The 20,903-nt window shown below is 40.1% G+C and overlaps 1 protein-coding gene across 5 annotated transcripts in view; it reads left to right on the top strand.

Annotated features, from left to right (window-relative positions):
• Positions 1 to 20,903, top strand: part of septin12 (septin 12) — a 225,460-nt gene that overhangs the window by 136,373 nt on the left and 68,184 nt on the right. The window lies entirely within an intron of this gene.

Below are 20,903 nucleotides of genomic sequence, written 5' to 3'. Positions count from 1 at the left end.
GTTTAATCTATTGTACGTACAGTTCTGAGACGCAAGTTTGATATCTGCTTTGGCAGGGACATCAATAGTTAATGCAAGCGCAAGCCGATTTATTTAGCAATAATTTGAGCGCAAATACTTCTTGGAGATATATAATATGTTGGACTTGTATTGTTATTCTGTTTAAGTTTGTTACATGTCTTGTTTGTTTACTATGCAATTCAGTGGGCGAGTGAGCCTCATCATGGGCATGGCTCAAATTCCAGCCACCTTAGCTAAGAGCTAAGTGCTAAGTTTAGTCAGAAGCACCATACAGTTTACACTTACAGTAAGGCATTTAATGTTAGCCAACACAAACTATTATCCATTATACAATAGTCTGTCAACAAATTTTATTTTCTAGTGTTCGAGAAATTCAATCTTGCAGACACATCAGTTTGTGTTCTCTGTTAAACTGCATTGATTTCACAAGCGCTGATTTGGATACTGCGTTTCTTTTTTCTGGGAGTATCAATCTCAATGAATGCACTGACTAATAAAGTGAATTCTTGAAACTCGAACTTGAGATTTTACTGGGGCACAGATTTACACTGGGGCATGAGCCCCAGTAAAAAGGGTTTAGCGACAACCCTGTTACCAAAGCCTAAACAGTAGTATGAAGTTATTCTCTAGTATCTGGTCATGCTAGTGCAGTGGTGCTTTCTTTGTTTGGTCCGTCTACTGTTTTAGCATGGGAGCAAAATACCACACACACACTCCACTCTACCTGCTGAGATTGTGTTCTTTTAGTGGAGCAAAATTACCTCTGATCCCCTCATCAACACACACACACTTGCTCTCTCTCTTTCACTCTCTTTCTCTCTATCACTCCGTCACCTCTCTATCTCTCACTCAGTTTTTGAACCTTCTCAAGCTGACAGGCTCCTCACAGTGACTTGACTGTCATTCTGAGCAATCACTGAACTTCACCCAATGGTTATCAAGTCCATTTGTGTCTGGGTGTGTGTGGGATAGTGGCGCGCCAAAGGGCCACAGCCACCCTGATACAATCACTGGCCAGCCCTTGTGAGTCGTACAGGAATGTCTAGTGGTAAACGGGCGTTAGCTTATGTGTAGTCTATTCAAAACACACACAATATCAAATATAGCTGCAAGCAGCAATGAGGTGGCCAAACCGGTAAAGCAGGTAAAATGAACAAAAAACACTTTAGACATCCTCAGAACAAGGTTCTGAGTGAATGCAGCTTTTAATCCATCAAAGATTTGCCGAGATACGACCCAACTTCCTGTTTGCCGGCTTTGCCACAGATTTTGATTGGCTGTACCGATCAAATCGTTTCGAAAATCAAAAAATAATTTTGATAGTTTGTGTGAGGATTGCCATGACTATATACAGTTACACTACAGGTAGCTAGCGACTGCGTTGTACCTAGGGATGAGTATTGATAAGATTTTAACAATTCGGATTCCTTATCAATTCCTGCTTATCGATTCGAATCCTTACCGATTCTCTTATCGATTCTTATTGGGCAAGGGGGGGTGGAAAAGAGCACAAACGGGTTTCTTATATACTAGTGTAATAATTGGACCAATACGCTGTTCCTATTGGTCTAGAAGACGTTCTCAAAAGTTAATAAATCCGTTTATATACCTCCTGAAAGTTCGCAGAGGTAAATAAACGTTTTACGGACCTAGCAACAAGTGGTTGCCTTGGAGATGTAGCCATTGACCTTAACAACGTTGCATCTGCTCGGCAACAAAGTAGCCTAAAAAACCAAATACGGTTTTTGCACAGGTCCACAAACGCCCCACAATTGCTTCCCGTTTTAAAGAAGCATCTGAAGCAGACAGAAGACGAATTGATGTTGTTGATATGTTGCGTTGGAGATGTAGTGACGTCACCAGTGCAAGTGCAGCTGATTGCTCTGACAACATGGCGTTTGCTCCAGATTTGACGTGTTTGATTTGGGATCTTCCCACGTATTGTTGTAGTATACAAGAAACCAAATGTTTACTCCTCGACAGGTCTGCAAACGCCTTTGTTAACCGAGACCGTAGGTCGAGGTTTACAAACAAATCGTTTTGCATATATAAATCACAAGAATAAACAGTAAAAATACAAATACAAGTTTATTAACCTGTACTACTGTAGTAGTACTACCAGTTACAGTAGTACTACCTGTACTACTGTAACTGAATAGGAAACCGAAGTTTTCCCAAACTTGTAATCTTAAAAAGGCTGGCGGGTCCTCTATTTCTCGTGGGTCGCCACCACTCGCCATACTCGTCCTTAGTGCTGCTAGCTTGCTATCTCTGACTCACGGCGGCGCCAATCAGAGCTTCAGAGCTTAGATGTCCCGAAATAACACGAGTATCTAACAGTAGTTCCGCATTACATTAATTAATTTGCACAAGAGTTTTATTTATTTTTATACCATGTATTCTCCGTGTAATTTCATGCACCGAACCGTGACGCCCATACCGTACGGTTCGGTACGAATACATGTACCATTCCACCCATAGTAAACACACCTTCAACTTTGACCCATTGGTGGCGCTAGAGGGTTTGAAATGGAGACATGAAACTTGGTGAAATTGATGAGGGGACTGGCCCCAAAGAGTGTGCCAAATTTCACAACTTATGACAATACAGTTCTAGGGGTTGCCATAGACTCCCATGGAAGATGTGTAATAATAATAACTAGAGGATACAATTTCTGTGGAAATTGTGAGGGTGTGCTTGCGGCTGCCCCAGCTGCCCATAGTCTCCTGGTGTTTACTGTTATCAACCATTCAGTGTGTTTTTACATTGGTTTTAGACAGCAAAGAAAATGTGTGTAGGTTGTTGGTCAAATCGTCCCGTTATCTGGTTACTAGGATTATAATTCCTTGAGAGCAACCATTAGTTGACATGTAATTTTGTAAACTTGTAATAAACCATACAACCAACCTTTCTTCCAGTTGATAGGCAACATATATACAAACTAGATTCATTCTGAGCCTAGCCGAGTGGCTACAGGTGCTGGCTCTAGATATAAACGAACAACGCAAACTGTCTGAGGTAAATTAGCTAGCTCTAACTGGCTACGGCTAGACTAGATTCATTCTGAGCCATAGAAAACGTCTATGATTTGGTTTCATTCGGTTTGCGCTGACTGTTACCGATCACAATGCTAGCCTAGCCGAGTGGCTACAGGTGCTGGCTCTAGATATAAGCGAACAATGCAAACTGTCCGAGGTAAATTAGCTAGCTAACTGGCTACGGCTTGACTAGATACATTCTGAGCCATAAAAAACGGCTCTGGTCTGGTTTCATTCGGTTTGCACTACCGATCACAATGCTAGCTAGCAATACCTAGTTTCATTTTCCTGTCAGATGTAGCTCTTCAGTATTTTTGACGTAGTAAACCTAGTCTATATATTGTAATGTCTTACCTTGTGACTGACGATTGAAAAGCGAATAGTTGGCAAAATATGTGACAGCACTGACGATCAGGAACGTGAAGATAAAAGCGTTGGGGAAATCGCAATGGACAAGCCGTTTGATTTGTCAAGGCTTGCAAAGCAGATAGCCTCGAAAGCCAAGTGATCGGATTGCGTGTAATACCTCAGTATTTACAATGGTCTGGGCGAATACTCGATTCTTATTGGTTGCAGGGGTGTCAGTTATCAGGTGCTAATGGTTTAAGTAGTTCCAGTAAAACTGTCTGTTCACCGTTCTAAAGTATTGCGCTGGCTACATATGAGCCTGTAGGAAATGCATGTCTGAAATAAGTAACCATAACAACAGGGACGCAGTCAAAGTCTCCGTTTACAATTTTGAAAGACTATAACAAGCTGTAGTTACAATGATGGGTAACTTCAATATTTCTTTTAACCTATTTGGAAAATGTAACTTTTCTGAATTTACTGTGTCAGTGTCACGTAACCACTTATCTTGGCCGATTATTTTGTTTGTGAACATCTTAATAAGCTATTGATTTGAGGACAATGACATAGCTGGCCAGCTAGATAGCGCTAGAGCTAGCACTACAGTAGCTAGTCGTATTGTCAAACATACTGTCAAAAACAATTAACAGTTTGTCAACCGTACACAATGTTATTTCCTTTAAATCTTGCTAGCATAACGTTAGAGCTAGCTTTCTGGCTAGCAATAGCTCAGCCAAAGGAAAGCTTGTGTCTAGGCTGAGCGGACTATAAATATCAGAGTAAGCTTCTTTGATCAGTTCATTATGATTACAAATGATGCAGGCCGCCACACATACTTAAACAATTCTAAAATGGCCGCGGGGCAGTTACACGACAGTAAACAAAAGTTGCAAGACACCCAATGCAACTGCCACGACACACTTGCATACCACTATCAACAGAACAGTAACTGTCATGTACCAGTGGAGGCGCTGTCACGTACCACTAGCTACTGTCATGTACCACTCGCTCCACTGGCACGTACCACTAGCTACAATACAGTACAGTTTCGGTTCTAACTGCCTCTCGCCTTTTCTTGAGGTTGTCAAATGTCCCATGCAAAGTCACTCAAAACACGGGTTCGATTCCAGGCTCTGGCAAGAGTATTTACCTCTAAACTGGTCAATATATATACAAATCTGACAAAAGACCAGCTCGACCTTTGCCTGTAAACATTGATTCTGACTGTCAGAGACCTTTAAATAGCCTGACTTACCGAAATTGGCAAAACTAGCCTGGCTAACGTAGGTCGCTTTCTCAGGGCATTTGACGAATGAAACAGGCTCGCCTTGAAAAATCAGATATACTGGCTATCTTTAGCAGGCCCTTGTCTACAAAAAGCAGTCCTCCCTGACGTTTTTGGAGTGGAATTGAGTGAAATACAAAATTGTTTACACACTGCCAGTGGGCGAGCCGAGCCTGACTATGAGGCTAACGTCAAAACAATGTACCCCCGGGACGCAGTATCACTCCAATTGCAAGTCCACTAAACACAAAAATTATCGGAGCATCTGGCTAAAAGCACAATTCCCACATCTCCTAAAGGCTTCCCTCCTCAACCTTTTTCGTGTAGACGTAACTGTAAAATGGTGAACTTATGAACATGACGCGACCAAGCATGGCTGCCGCCTAAGCGCCTATGCGGTCTCCCTGCTGCATACGCTTATTACAAAGACTTTCACGCCCCAAATCAAAATTCTGAGCCGACAGGTCTGTGGGGAATTGCTTTTTCTCCTAAAGGCTGGCCTCCTCGACCTTTTTGATGAAGAATTCGTCGAGATGCAAAATGATTCACTCATTAAAAACACAGAGGAAAAAAGCTAGAGCTGGCTACTTTTCGAGTTCGGTTTTCCGTCACTTCAGACTCACGATCTAAAAGGTCTAAAAGTGCTAAAACCTTCACCATAATTCATGAGTAGTGTACTTTCACAAACCCAATAATTAATTCTAGCTTAAAATGTGTAAAAATAGGACTTACCAAAAGTGGCTGCCTCCAACACGGCTATCACGCGATTCCAGTTGAAAACAACAATGGCCGCCGGAAAGGAATTTATATTCGTAACGGCGAGATGTGATTGGAAGCGAAATGAAACTGGGGCTAAAAAACGAGGGTGGGGGCTTGGTCAGCACACAATTTCAAGAAAGCATGTGTGTGTGTGTCAAGGGAAGGCTGAGTGTGTGAGAATTTGGAGCACGCGCGGGGAGCAATAAGTCAAGCATGCATGTTTCAAATATTCACTAAAAATCTTACAGTCAACTTTTTCTCAGATTTGTATACTAAACATTCTCAAGAGTCTTCATATGAACTTGTGATTGGATCAAAGTATCAGTTTTTGGCCGGCGGATGTGTAAAGCATTATTTTAGCGTTAGCGAAAAATTCGATTTGCTTTATATCAATCATTTTTAGAGGTATGAAGTTGCCTTTGCACATGGTAACATGTTGTAGTGTCTTCCACGTGACATACCAAGTTTGGTGTTGATATCTCAAAGATTTGCTGCGATTTGACCAAACGTCCTGTTTGGTTGCTTTGTTGCAGATTTTGATTGGCTCTACCGGACAAACGGTTTTGAAAATCAGAAATCCCTACGATAACTTTTGTGAGGCTCAGTCCGGAGATCATCTATGGCAATTTTGAAGAAAATTCGACCAAAAATGTAGGAGGAGTAGCGAAAAAAACGAGTTTCCTTAATCTTTATTGTACAGAAAAATCCAATATGGCGGCCGTTATAGCTTCTAGAGGCTTTTTTGTTCCTCATGAGAAATAAGGCATATGTAATGAATTTCAGAATTTTGGGACTTATGGCGTGCAAATGGCATCAATTTGAAAATTGACATATTGAGGCGTGGCCTGTAGCGCCACCTATTGTCTCACATGGCCCATGTTTGGTATGGTAGTTACTAATGGTCTGCAGTTTCAACATGCCAAATTTCACAACTTTTTACGGTACTGGTCTAGGGGCCGCCATTGACTCCCATGGGTAAAAAAATAAATAATAAATATAGCTGCAGGCAGCAATGGCGGGTTCCTCCTCAGCATTGCAAACCATTACAAAATTGACATGACACAGACATGTATTTCATACATGTACACAACATTTCAAGACAATTGGATCAATGGCTGATTTGAAGTCATTTTTTGAAATTCTTCACAAATTGTCACTGTAGAGAAATATCAATGCTGCCGACATTATGGGTTCTTGAGACTTCTTTGTTCCCCATTGGCAATATGGCATGCGTACCAACTTTTAGACATTTTGGACTGACAGGGTTAAAATGCCACCCTTTTGAAAGTGACAACTTTGAAGCGTGTTCTGTCAGGCCACCTGTGCTCTGGTCAGGCCCATCATGCAGAGATCCATTCTTTAAAAGCTTTGATTCCAACAATAACTTTATGAAAGTCAGAATACACTTTAGTTAAGGACGTATGTAGTTTATGTACTACTACTGCTTGCTCTGCCAACACACTTTCCCCATCCATGCTGTTTCCCTCTTTCCCAGTGCAGGTGGTGCGGTGGCCGCATGAGGTTTAGGTGTAGTCCAAAAGTTGCCTCCCACAATCAAAACATATTAACCGCAACATTGTTTTCCAAATTTCTCAAAGGTGGCTTGAAAACCACAGATATTGACTCTCTTCTTGAGTAGATCTCTTTCCAGAATCAAGATTAGCCTCATAGGCAATTGGTCTGGTCTAGGGCACAGCCCACGTTCAGCTCCTTGCAAGTATAGCCTGTGATAGTAAAATGGCCGACTCTCTGTTCCCATTAAACTACACAGCATGCACACTCAAGGTGACCAACAAGATTATATTAACTAACAAACAATAACATTACAAACATCTAACTGAACGAACACAACAACTGAAATCCCTTGCGTAGCTGTTGTTTTTTTAAATGCCGCACTGCATGCTGGGTACCCAAGAGCGCTGACGCTGATTATCTAGCTGTGCTCCAACTGCGTGATATGACGAGATGCTAGTGGCGCGCTGAGGTCTCAGAGTCTCCTGCCCGAGTTCAAGTTCTGCCCGATTAGCAAGCTATTTTTACTAATGTTTTGTTAGCAATTGAATGGTAATGCAAGCTAGCTAAAAACAATGTTAGATAGCTTGGCTAAACTGGTTTTCATAGCAACAGAAATCAACAAATCAGATTAGTCGAACTTTATTCAGAAATGGGGGGATGGCGGGAACATTAAAGGTGTAGGTACAGTAAAAGTGAAATGGAACGCGTCTTTCTGCCTTGAAGCTGCGTGCGCATCAACAAGACCCCATCTATAGACAAGTTTGAGTGGTTTCTATTCAGATGAATAATCATTGGATTCAGGTCAAAAGTCTATCACTTGAACTAGTTTCATCACTTAAAACACAAAGTCAGCAGCTTGGCATACTGGCACATGGAAAGGATTAAACATTTAGACTTTCATCAAAGTAATGCTGTCTTGTCCTTTTTCATCAATGTCCTCAAAAAAGCAGGCTGCAGAGCTACTGTGTCTGTGGGGTGACTGTCTCTGGAGGGCTGGCAGGCAGGGGCAAGCAGGGCCTGCAGGCAGGCAGGCAGGCCAGCTGGATGAAGCTGTCCTGGGGTCAGGGCTGAAGAGAAGCTGTCCAGCTAGAGAGGGGTAGTCCAGCAAGGGGTCTGTGTGGATCTCACCATCCTCGAGTCTGTTGCATCCTCTGTTGAACTCTGTTGAGCAGGCCTCTGCATGACCCTCCAGACCTGTCAAAGTGAAGAAAGGGTCCATGTCAGTTGTGAAAAATGAAGCTTTTCCCATCTACACTTGATACAGACTTCAGTTTTGACTGTGAAATGCAGTGTCATTACTTGAACTTGAATCCAAATGTGTTGACCTCATGGAGACCCATGCAGTCACTCAAAACATGGGTTCGATTCCAGGCTCTGGCAAGAGTATTTACCTCTAAACTGGTCAATTTATACACATCTGACAAAAGACCAGCTCGACCTTTGCTTGTAAACAGTGATTCTGACTGTCAGAGACCTTTAAATAGCCTGACTTACCGAAATTGGCAAAACTAGCCTGTCAGTGGGCGAGCCGAGCCTGACTCTGAGACTAACGTCTATGCGGTCTCCCTGCCGCATAGGCTTATTACAAAGACTTTCACGCCCCAAATCACAATTATGAGCCGACAGGTCTGTGGGGAATTGCTTTTTCTCCTAAAGGCTGCTCTCCTCGACCTTTTTGATGAACAATTCGCCGAGATGCAAAATGACTCACTAATTAAAAACAGAGAGGAAAAAAGCTAGAGCTACAGTAGCTACTTTTCGAGTTCGGTTTTCCGTCACTTCAGAATCACGATCTAAAAGGTCTAAAAGTGCTAAACCTTCACCATCATTCAAGAGTAGTGTACTTTCACAAACCCAATCATTAATTCTAGCTTAAAATGTTTAAAAACAGGACTTACCGAAAGTGGCTGCCTCCAACAGCCGGCGGATGTGTAATGCATTATTTTAGCGTTAGCGATAAATTCGATTTGCTTTATATCAATCATTTTTAGAGGTATGAAGTTGCCTTTGCACATGGTAACATGTTGTAGTGTCTTCCACATGACATACCAAGTTTGGTGTTGATATCTCAAAGATTTGCTTAGATTTGACCAAACGTCCTGTTTGGTTGCTTTGTTGCAGATTTTGATTGGCTCTACCGGACAAACGGTTTTGAAAATCAGAAATCCCTACGATAACTTTTGTGAGGCTCAGTCTGGAGATCATCTATGGCAATTTTGAAGAAAATTCGACCAGAAATGTAGGAGGAGTAGCGAAAAAACGTGTTTCCTTAATCTTTATTGTACAGAAAAATCCAATATGGCGGCCGTTATAGCTTCCAGAGGCTTTTTTGTTCCTCATGAGAAATAAGGCATATGTAATGAATTTCAGAATTTTGGGATTTATGGCCTGCAAATGGCATCAATTTGAAAATTGACATATTGGGGCGTGGCCTGTAGCGCCACATATTGTCTCACATGGCCCATGTTTGGTATGGTAGTTAGTAATGGTCTGCAGTTTCAACATGCCAAATTTCACAACTTTTTACGGTACTGGTCTAGGGGCTGCCATTAACTCCCATGGGTAAAACATAATAATAATAATAAATATAACTGCAAGCAGCAATGGCGGATTCCTCCAAACATTGCAAACCACTGAAAAATGTATATTCTTTACAAATTGTCACTGTAAAATTCCATGCTGCAGACTTACCAATGGGATACCAAATCTGAAATGCAATACCATCAAGATCCACAAGGGCTTTTATTTCAAGCCAAGGAGTGAAGGGAGAGGGCTTGGTGAGCCTACCCTTTCCAGAAAGCCTTGTATCTTTGTGTATCAGGGCGTGGCCTGTAGCGTCACTTATGGGTGATATTGGGCCATTTGTGGTGTGGTAGTTACTCTTGGCCTATACTATCAATGTTTCAGGATTTTGAGAACTTTTTACCATTGTATACAAAATCGGAAATGCAATACCATCAAGATCCACATGGGCCTTTGCTAAAGACCAAGCAATGAGTGGGGGCTTGGTCAGCCCACAATTGCCTGAAATGTTGTGTATGCGTCTCGTCAAGCTTGCGAGTGTGTCAAGGGAAAGGCTGAGTGTGTGAGAATGTGGAGCGCGCGCGCTGAGGAGCAGAGGGAGACATTACATTGGAAATTTCATTAGCAATTAGCCAAGCATGCATTTTTCAAATATTCACCAAAATTCAACTTTTCACCTTACAGTCAACTTTTTCTGAGATTTGTGTACTAAACATTCTCAAGAGTCTTCATGAACTTGTGATTGTATCAGAGTATCAGTTTTGCACCGGCGAATGTGTAAAGCATTATTTTAGCGTTAGAAATAAATTAGATTTCCTTTATTTCAATCATTTTTGAAGATATTAATTTGCCTTCTCACATGGGAACATGATGTAGTGTCTTTCACGTGACACACCAAGTTTGGTGGTGATATTTCAAAGATTTGCTGAGATTTGATCCAACTTCCTGTTTGGTTGCTTTGTTGACGATTTTGATTGGCTGTACCGGACAAACGGTTTTGAAATTCAAAAATCTGTTGAAGAATTCAGTGAGGGTTGCTCTGACGATGATACCTGCCAATTCTGGGGAAGATTGGACAAAAATTGTAGGAGAAGTAGCAAAAAAACGTGTTTCCTAAATCTTTATTGTACAAAGAAATCCAATATGGCGGCCGTTATAGGTTATTGAGGCTTTTTTGTTCCTCATGAGACATAAGGTATATCTAATGAATTTCAGAATTTTGGGACAAATGGGATGCGAATGGCATCACTTTGTAAATGGAAAATTGGGGCTTGGCCGTAGCGCCACCTATGGATAATGGTGCGTCATTTGTGGTGTGGTAGTTACTCCTGGCCTATACTATCAATGTTTCAGGATTTTGAGAACTTTTTCTAAAATGCATTACCATCAAGATCCACAAGGGCCTTCACTTCAAGCCAAGGAATGAGTGGGGGCTTGGTCAGCCCACAATTGCCTGAAATGTTGTGTATGCGTCTCGCCAAGCCCGCGCGTGTGTCAAGGGAAAGGCTGAGTGTGTGAGAATGTGGAGCACGCGCGCGCTGAAGAGCAGGGGAGACATTTCATTGAAAATTTTGTTAGCAATTAGCCAAGCATGCATGTTTCAAATATTCACATAAAATCGACTTTTCATGTTACAGTCAACTTTTCCTCAGATTTGTGTACTAAACATTCTCAAGAGTCTTCTTATGAACTTGTGATTGAATCAAAGTATCAGTTTTTGACCGGCGGATGTGTAAAGCATTATTTTAGCGTTAGCGATAAATTCGATTTGCTTTATATCAATCATTTTTTGAGATATGAAGTTGCCTTTGCACATGGTAACATGTTGTAGTGTCGTCCACCGATATACCAAGTTTAGTGTTGATATCTCAAAGATTTGCTGAGATTTGACCCAAGTTCCTGTTTGGTTACTTTTTTGCTGATTTTGATTGGCTGTGCCGGACAAACGGTTTAGAAAATCAAAACGCCATGGGATAACTTTTGTGAGGCTTGGTCTGAAGATCATCTCTGGTCATTTTGAAGAAGATATGACAAAAATTGTAGGAGGAGTAGGCTTTCAAAAGTTTTTGATACAACCGGAAATAGCGGAAAATCTATATAACCGGAAATTGACGTCATAGGGTCAATTTCCTATGACGTCCCTATGTCCCCATAGGGACATAGGGTTCAAAAGTTGCATGTGTAAACACAAGTCCAACTTTGACCCATTGGTGGCGCTAGAGTGGTCTGATGGGATACATGAAACTTGGTGTAGGTATAGAAGGAACTGTCCTTAATGAGTGTGCCAAATTTAACAAAAAGTTATCCAAGGGTTCTAGGGGCTGCCATTGACTCCCATGGAACTAGAATAATAATAATAAAACTAACAATAACAATAGGTTTCCTCCTTACGGAGGAATCCTAATAAAACTAACAATAACAATAGGTTTCCTCCTTACGGAGGAATCCTAATAATAATACTAACAATAACAATAGGTGCCTCGCAGCTTCGCTGCTTGGCCCCTAATAATACTAACAATAACAATAGGAGCCCCGCAGCTTCGCTGCTTGGCCCCTAATAAAACTGACAATAACAATAGGTTTCCTCCTTACGGAGGAATCCTAATAAAACTAACAATAACAATAGGTTTCCTCCTTACGGAGGAATCCTAATAAAACTAACAATAACAATAGGTTTCCTCCTTACGGAGGAATTCTAATAATAACTAGAGAGGGTACAATTTCTGGGGAAATTGTAGGGTGTGCTTGCTTGCGTCGGTTGCACAGGGGTCTGTATATTTTATATACAAATGCATAGGGCCTACTTATTATTTATAAAGATTGCATAAATTTAAAAGCATCTTTTTGTTGCTGCTCATTTACAACTCAAAATACGAGTGAAGTGTAGAATGAAATATGATGTCTTCTCATTTCCCCTGCAAGAGGCAGCCTCATAGCTGAATCAAAACAAATAAATTTGGCAGACCGGTGTAAAAATGGACCTAATCGCTATGACTTAAACGTCCTTTTAAGTTTTCCCTTCTCGTGATATTTTCAGGCATTTAGCCTACACATATTGCATTCATTCATTAATAAAGAACCCCCTTTGAAGATTATTCTACGACGTTACCGGCAGAAGATAGAATCGCATTTCAAACAGTACCATCTGCTAACTGAAAATATGCCCCCCAAAACGTAAATAAGCTTGACATTTATTTAGTGGAAAATCGCTCATTCATAAAAAGCTCACTGGTAGCGATCATTGTCAGTAACAACGCAAAATGCGATATAGCCCTGTGTGGAAAAGCTGCCCCGGTAAATTCTACTACTACAGTACAGTACTAGACTACTGCTGTGGTCGTCTTGGTAGCGATTGCATTGGTTGAATTCGATTTAACGTTCCGTTGTACGGTTTAGGCTGAAATTAATTATTTTCATGAACAGATTGTTTAGGCTGTGTCAATGAAGTTCAGGTTGGTAGTCAGATAGTTTCACCTATTGAAAGACTTTTGATTTAAGTAAGGGGAGTGCCAAACATGTTCTGTCGCCGTTTGACTTCCTAAACAGCTGTGTAGATGTTTTTGTAGTGTGTCTCACGTAGGCTACAGCGTTGCAGTGAGCAACACTGGTTTGAAACCACAGGTAATGATAATTTCACCAACAAATCGTTTACTTGTAATGTCATAATAAATCCTACAACGAAAATGTATTTGTGAGGAATGTTTATTTTAATGATTGAAAACAGATGCATCATAGACCACTGTAGTATGTGTTGCCCGGGTAACAGAGGCTAATGTCATGCTAATGCCTCAGTGAAATAGTAGACTACCGTTTCCGAAAGTAGATGTGGGCCTACTTCCTTAATAATATCAGCTAATATTGTACATTACATTTTACAATTGTGTTTCACATCACAAAGTAAAATAAGTAAATAGTTATCACCCTGGCCTCTTTGCTTGTGACGTTTCTGCAGCTGCCTTGCAGTAAAGCTATAGTTAGCCTAGCTATCCCCCAAGTTAACAGATGCAAAACGAATGTTCTGCTACAGATAGTCACGCGTGTTTTCGTGACGTTAGTGACGTAGTGACATTAGTAACGTCAGTGACTGTGGCTAGCAAATTAGCCACCGTCAGCTTCACTTTTCGCCACAAAAACGTAACTTGAGCCTAAACCATGCAACGGAACGTAAATCCCAATAGAAGCAACTCAATCGCTACCAAGACAAAACCTTTGACACCTAGGTTGTCTATGTAGGCCAAATATTGACTGAGTTTTAGGGGGGTAAAAATAATAATTATATATATGTGAGAGAACAAAGGTTTGGAGATTATTCTACGACGTTACCCGGCAGTAGAAGATGGAATCGCGATTCAAACAGTACCATCTGCTAACTGAAAATATGCCCCCCAAAACGTAAATAAGCTTGACATTTATTTAGTGGAAAATCGCTCATTCATAAAAAGCTCACTGGTAGCGATCATTGTCAGTAACAACGCAAAATGCGATATAGCCCTGTGTGGAGAAGCTGCCCCGGTAAATTGTACTACTACGGTAAAGTACTAGACTACTGTTTGTCTTGGTAGCGATTGCGTTGGTTGAATTGGATTTAACGTTCCGTTGTACGGTTTAAGCTGAAATTAATTATTTTCATGAACAGATTGACAACGTTTAGGCTGTGGCAATGAAGTTCAGGTTAGTAGTTAGATAGACTTTTGATTTAAGTAAGGGGAGTGCCGAACATGTTCTGTCGCCGTTTGACTTCCTAAACAGCTGTGTAGTGTAGATGTTTTTGTAGTGTGTCTCGCGTAAGCTACAGCGTTGCAGTGAGCTACACTGGTTTGAAACCACAGGTAATGGTAATTTCACCAACAAATCGTTTACTAATGTCAGAATAAATCCTACAACGAAAATGTATATGTGAGGAATGTTTATTTTAACGATTGGAAACAGATAACGCTACATCATAGACCACTGTAGTATGTGTTGCCCGGGCAACACAGGCTAATGTCATGATGCTAATACTTCAGTCAAATAGTAGACTACTGTTTCCGAAAGTAGATGTACTTCCTTAATAATATCAGCTTATACTGTACATTACACATCACAATTGTGTGTCATATCACAAAGTAAAATGAGTAAATAGTTATCACCCTGGCCTCTTTGCTTGTGGCGTTTCTGCAGCTGCCTTGCAGTAAAGCTATAGTTAGCCTAGCTATCCCCCAAGTTAACAGATGCGAAACGAATGTTCTGCCAAAGGTAGTCACGCGTGTTTTCGTGACGTTAGTGACGTTAGTAATGTCAGTGACTGTGGCTAGCAAATTAGCCACCGTTAGCTTCACTTTTCGCCACAAAAACTTAACTTAAGCCTAAACCATGCAACGGAACGTAAATTCCAATAGAAGCAACTCAATCGCTACCAAGACGAAACTTTTGACACCTACGTTGTCTATGTAGGCCAAATATTGACTGAGTTTTAGGGGGGCAAAAAGAAATAAAAAAGAAATAAATAATAATAATAATATATATGTGAGAGAACAAAGGTTGTGCCCTTGCCGAAGGCAAAGCACACCCAATAAAACTAACAATAACAATAGGTTTTCTCCTTACGGAGGAATCCTAATGATAAAACTAACAATAACAATAGGTTTCCTCCTTACGGAGGAATCCTAATAAAACTAACAATAACAATAGGTTTCCTCCTTACGGAGGAATCCTAATAATACCACCAATAACAATAGGTTTCCTCCTACCGGAGGAACCCTAATAATTATAAGAAAAGGTAGAAAGACTTGAGGTGGCTGCGCCGCTTCGCGGCTTGGCCACTAATAATTATAAGAAAAGGTAGAAACACTTGAGGTGGCTGCGCCGCTTCGCTGCTTGGCCACCAATTATTTTCCTCATGGAGGTGTCAGTATGTCACTGTATGACCACCATCCACATGATCAAATGTCCCTCCTGGACGCAATGAATGCTGGATTCTTGGACATTGCCAGGGATTGATCAGGCATGCCAGAAGATTCTTTCCTAGGTGTTTTGCCCTAGATGAAATAAGATGTGATGTGGATGAGAACCTATGGCCAAATGCAGAAGATTACAGTAGCATGCCTATTGTATCTGTATCAGTGGATGGTGTGTATACAAATTCTTGTATTCTGGAATTAGTTAGAAAAAAAGATATACAACATATTGAAGCATACTGCATCATGTCTGATTAATTCCAGTAACATATATTGCAGTGAATTCTAAACAGTAGAGAGGTGTCCTTGTTTTACATAAGAAAACATTGTATAATGGTACCTGTTGTTCGTGATTTTTAAGTCATTGTTTTGTGGGTGACAAAGTATGTTTGTTGGCTGTCAACCTTTGCTAGTGTTATGGAAGAATTAGTTGATTTGAGACATGTATGAAGTGATTTGGTAGTTTTAGTGCATTTTGAATGGGAAAATAACTGCTGGGCCGAGCTGAAAGTTGGTTAGGAGAACTGGGTGAAGAGTTTTGAAAAATTTACCTAAGTATTGAGAAATGTGTCCTAGCGACTGTAAAAAACTGTAATGTCATAGTTAACTCGCAATTAATCGCACATTAATTGGCCACCAATTATTTTCCTCATGGAGGTGTCAGTATGTCACTGTATGACCACCATCCACATGATCAAATGTCCCTCCTGGACGCAATGAATGCTGGATTCTTGGACATTGCCAGGGATTGATCAGGCATGCCAGAAGATTCTTTCCTAGGTGTTTTGCCCTAGATGAAATAAGATGTGATGTGGATGAGAACCTATGGCCAAATGCAGAAGATTACAGTAGCATGCCTATTGTATCTGTATCAGTGGATGGTGTGTATACAAATTCTTGTATTCTGGAATTAGTTAGAAAAAAAGATATACAACATATTGAAGCATACTGCATCATGTCTGATTAATTCCAGTAACATATATTGCAGTGAATTCTAAACAGTAGAGAGGTGTCCTTGTTTTACATAAGAAAACATTGTATAATGGTACCTGTTGTTCGTGATTTTTAAGTCATTGTTTTGTGGGTGACAAAGTATGTTTGTTGGCTGTCAACCTTTGCTAGTGTTATGGAAGAATTAGTTGATTTGAGACATGTATGAAGTGATTTGGTAGTTTTAGTGCATTTTGAATGGGAAAATAACTGCTGGGCCGAGCTGAAAGTTGGTTAGGAGAACTGGGTGAAGAGTTTTGAAAAATTTACCTAAGTATTGAGAAATGTGTCCTAGCGACTGTAAAAAACTGTAATGTCATAGTTAACTCGCAATTAATCGCACATTAATTGGCCACCAATTATTTTCCTCATGGAGGTGTCAGTATGTCACTGTATGACCACCATCCACATGATCAAATGTCCCTCCTGGACGCAATGAATGCTGGATTCTTGGACATTGCCAGGGATTGATCAGGCATGCCAGAAGATTCTTTCCTAGGTGTTTTGCCCTAGATGAAATAAGATGTGATGTGGATGAGAACCTATGGCCAAATGCAGAAGATTACAGTAGCATGCCTATTGTATCTGTATCAGTGGATGGTGTGTATACAAATTCTTGTATTCTGGAATTAGTTAGAAAAAAAGATATACAACATATTGAAGCATACTGCATCATGTCTGATTAATTCCAGTAACATATATTGCAGTGAATTCTAAACAGTAGAGAGGTGTCCTTGTTTTACATAAGAAAACATTGTATAATGGTACCTGTTGTTCGTGATTTTTAAGTCATTGTTTTGTGGGTGACAAAGTATGTTTGTTGGCTGTCAACCTTTGCTAGTGTTATGGAAGAATTAGTTGATTTGAGACATGTATGAAGTGATTTGGTAGTTTTAGTGCATTTTGAATGGGAAAATAACTGCTGGGCCGAGCTGAAAGTTGGTTAGGAGAACTGGGTGAAGAGTTTTGAAAAATTTACCTAAGTATTGAGAAATGTGTCCTAGCGACTGTAAAAAACTGTAATGTCATAGTTAACTCGCAATTAATCGCACATTAATTGGCCACCAATTATTTTCCTCATGGAGGTGTCAGTATGTCATTGTATGACCACCATCCACATGATCAAATGTCCCTCCTGGACGCAATGAATGCTGGATTCTTGGACATTGCCAGGGATTGATCAGGCATGCCAGAAGATTCTTTCCTAGGTGTTTTGCCCTAGATGAAATAAGATGTGATGTGGATGAGAACCTATGGCCAAATGCAGAAGATTACAGTAGCATGCCTATTGTATCTGTATCAGTGGATGGTGTGTATACAAATTCTTGTATTCTGGAATTAGTTAGAAAAAAAGATATACAACATATTGAAGCATACTGCATCATGTCTGATTAATTCCAGTAACATATATTGCAGTGAATTCTAAACAGTAGAGAGGTGTCCTTGTTTTACATAAGAAAACATTGTATAATGGTACCTGTTGTTCGTGATTTTTAAGTCATTGTTTTGTGGGTGACAAAGTATGTTTGTTGGCTGTCAACCTTTGCTAGTGTTATGGAAGAATTAGTTGATTTGAGACATGTATGAAGTGATTTGGTAGTTTTAGTGCATTTTGAATGGGAAAATAACTGCTGGGCCGAGCTGAAAGTTGGTTAGGAGAACTGGGTGAAGAGTTTTGAAAAATTTACCTAAGTATTGAGAAATGTGTCCTAGCGACTGTAAAAAACTGTAATGTCATAGTTAACTCGCAATTAATCGCACATTAATTGGCCACCAATTATTTTCCTCATGGAGGTGTCAGTATGTCACTGTATGACCACCATCCACATGATCAAATGTCCCTCCTGGACGCAATGAATGCTGGATTCTTGGACATTGCCAGGGATTGATCAGGCATGCCAGAAGATTCTTTCCTAGGTGTTTTGCCCTAGATGAAATAAGATGTGATGTGGATGAGAACCTATGGCCAAATGCAGAAGATTACAGTAGCATGCCTATTGTATCTGTATCAGTGGATGGTGTGTATACAAATTCTTGTATTCTGGAATTAGTTAGAAAAAAAGATATACAACATATTGAAGCATACTGCATCATGTCTGATTAATTCCAGTAACATATATTGCAGTGAATTCTAAACAGTAGAGAGGTGTCCTTGTTTTACATAAGAAAACATTGTATAATGGTACCTGTTGTTCGTGATTTTTAAGTCATTGTTTTGTGGGTGACAAAGTATGTTTGTTGGCTGTCAACCTTTGCTAGTGTTATGGAAGAATTAGTTGATTTGAGACATGTATGAAGTGATTTGGTAGTTTTAGTGCATTTTGAATGGGAAAATAACTGCTGGGCCGAGCTGAAAGTTGGTTAGGAGAACTGGGTGAAGAGTTTTGAAAAATTTACCTAAGTATTGAGAAATGTGTCCTAGCGACTGTAAAAAACTGTAATGTCATAGTTAACTCGCAATTAATCGCACATTAATTGGCCACCAATTATTTTCCTCATGGAGGTGTCAGTATGTCACTGTATGACCACCATCCACATGATCAAATGTCCCTCCTGGACGCAATGAATGCTGGATTCTTGGACATTGCCAGGGATTGATCAGGCATGCCAGAAGATTCTTTCCTAGGTGTTTTGCCCTAGATGAAATAAGATGTGATGTGGATGAGAACCTATGGCCAAATGCAGAAGATTACAGTAGCATGCCTATTGTATCTGTATCAGTGGATGGTGTGTATACAAATTCTTGTATTCTGGAATTAGTTAGAAAAAAAGATATACAACATATTGAAGCATACTGCATCATGTCTGATTAATTCCAGTAACATATATTGCAGTGAATTCTAAACAGTAGAGAGGTGTCCTTGTTTTACATAAGAAAACATTGTATAATGGTACCTGTTGTTCGTGATTTTTAAGTCATTGTTTTGTGGGTGACAAAGTATGTTTGTTGGCTGTCAACCTTTGCTAGTGTTATGGAAGAATTAGTTGATTTGAGACATGTATGAAGTGATTTGGTAGTTTTAGTGCATTTTGAATGGGAAAATAACTGCTGGGCCGAGCTGAAAGTTGGTTAGGAGAACTGGGTGAAGAGTTTTGAAAAATTTACCTAAGTATTGAGAAATGTGTCCTAGCGACTGTAAAAAACTGTAATGTCATAGTTAACTCGCAATTAATCGCACATTAATTGGCCACCAATTATTTTCCTCATGGAGGTGTCAGTATGTCACTGTATGACCACCATCCACATGATCAAATGTCCCTCCTGGACGCAATGAATGCTGGATTCTTGGACATTGCCAGGGATTGATCAGGCATGCCAGAAGATTCTTTCCTAGGTGTTTTGCCCTAGATGAAATAAGATGTGATGTGGATGAGAACCTATGGCCAAATGCAGAAGATTACAGTAGCATGCCTATTGTATCTGTATCAGTGGATGGTGTGTATACAAATTCTTGTATTCTGGAATTAGTTAGAAAAAAGATATACAACATATTGAAGCATACTGCATCATGTCTGATTAATTCCAGTAACATATATTGCAGTGAATTCTAAACAGTAGAGAGGTGTCCTTGTTTTACATAAGAAAACATTGTATAATGGTACCTGTTGTTCGTGATTTTTAAGTCATTGTTTTGTGGGTGACAAAGTATGTTTGTTGGCTGTCAACCTTTGCTAGTGTTATGGAAGAATTAGTTGATTTGAGACATGTATGAAGTGATTTGGTAGTTTTAGTGCATTTTGAATGGGAAAATAACTGCTGGGCCGAGCTGAAAGTTGGTTAGGAGAACTGGGTGAAGAGTTTTGAAAAATTTACCTAAGTATTGAGAAATGTGTCCTAGCGACTGTAAAAAACTGTAATGTCATAGTTAACTCGCAATTAATCGCACATTTTTTTTGTCGATCCCCTTCTGATTTTGTACATTGCCCACTGACAAAGAAATAATCAGTCTATAATTTTAATGGTAGGTTTATTTGAACAGTGAGAGACAGAATAACAATGAAACAATCCAGAAAAACGCATGTCAAAATTTTTATAAATTGATTTGCATTTTAATGAGTGAAATAAGTATTTGATCAGAAAGATTTCTGGCTCCCAGGTGTCTTTTACACAGGTAACAAACTGAGATTAGGAGCACTCCCTTTAAGAGTGTGCTCTTAATCTCAGCTAGTTAACTGTATAAAAGACACTTGTCAACAGAAGCAATTAATCAATCAGATTCCAAACTCTCCACTATGGCCAAGACCAAAGAGCTGTCCAGGATTGTCAGGGACAATATTGTAGACCTACACAAGGCTGGAATGGGCTAAAAGACCATTGCCAAGCAGCTTGGTGAGAAGGTGACAACAGTTGGTGCGATTATTCGCAAATGGAAAAAACACAAAAGAACTGTATCTCTCTCGGTCTGGCGCTACACGCAAGATCTCACCTCGTGGACTTGCAATGATCATGAGAAGGGTGAGGCATCAGCCCAGAACTACACAGGAGG

This window comes from Osmerus mordax, chromosome 3 (assembly GCF_038355195.1).
Source record: "Osmerus mordax isolate fOsmMor3 chromosome 3, fOsmMor3.pri, whole genome shotgun sequence".
NCBI classification, from domain to species: domain Eukaryota; kingdom Metazoa; phylum Chordata; class Actinopteri; order Osmeriformes; family Osmeridae; genus Osmerus; species Osmerus mordax.
This window is presented reverse-complemented; position numbering and strand designations above follow the sequence as displayed.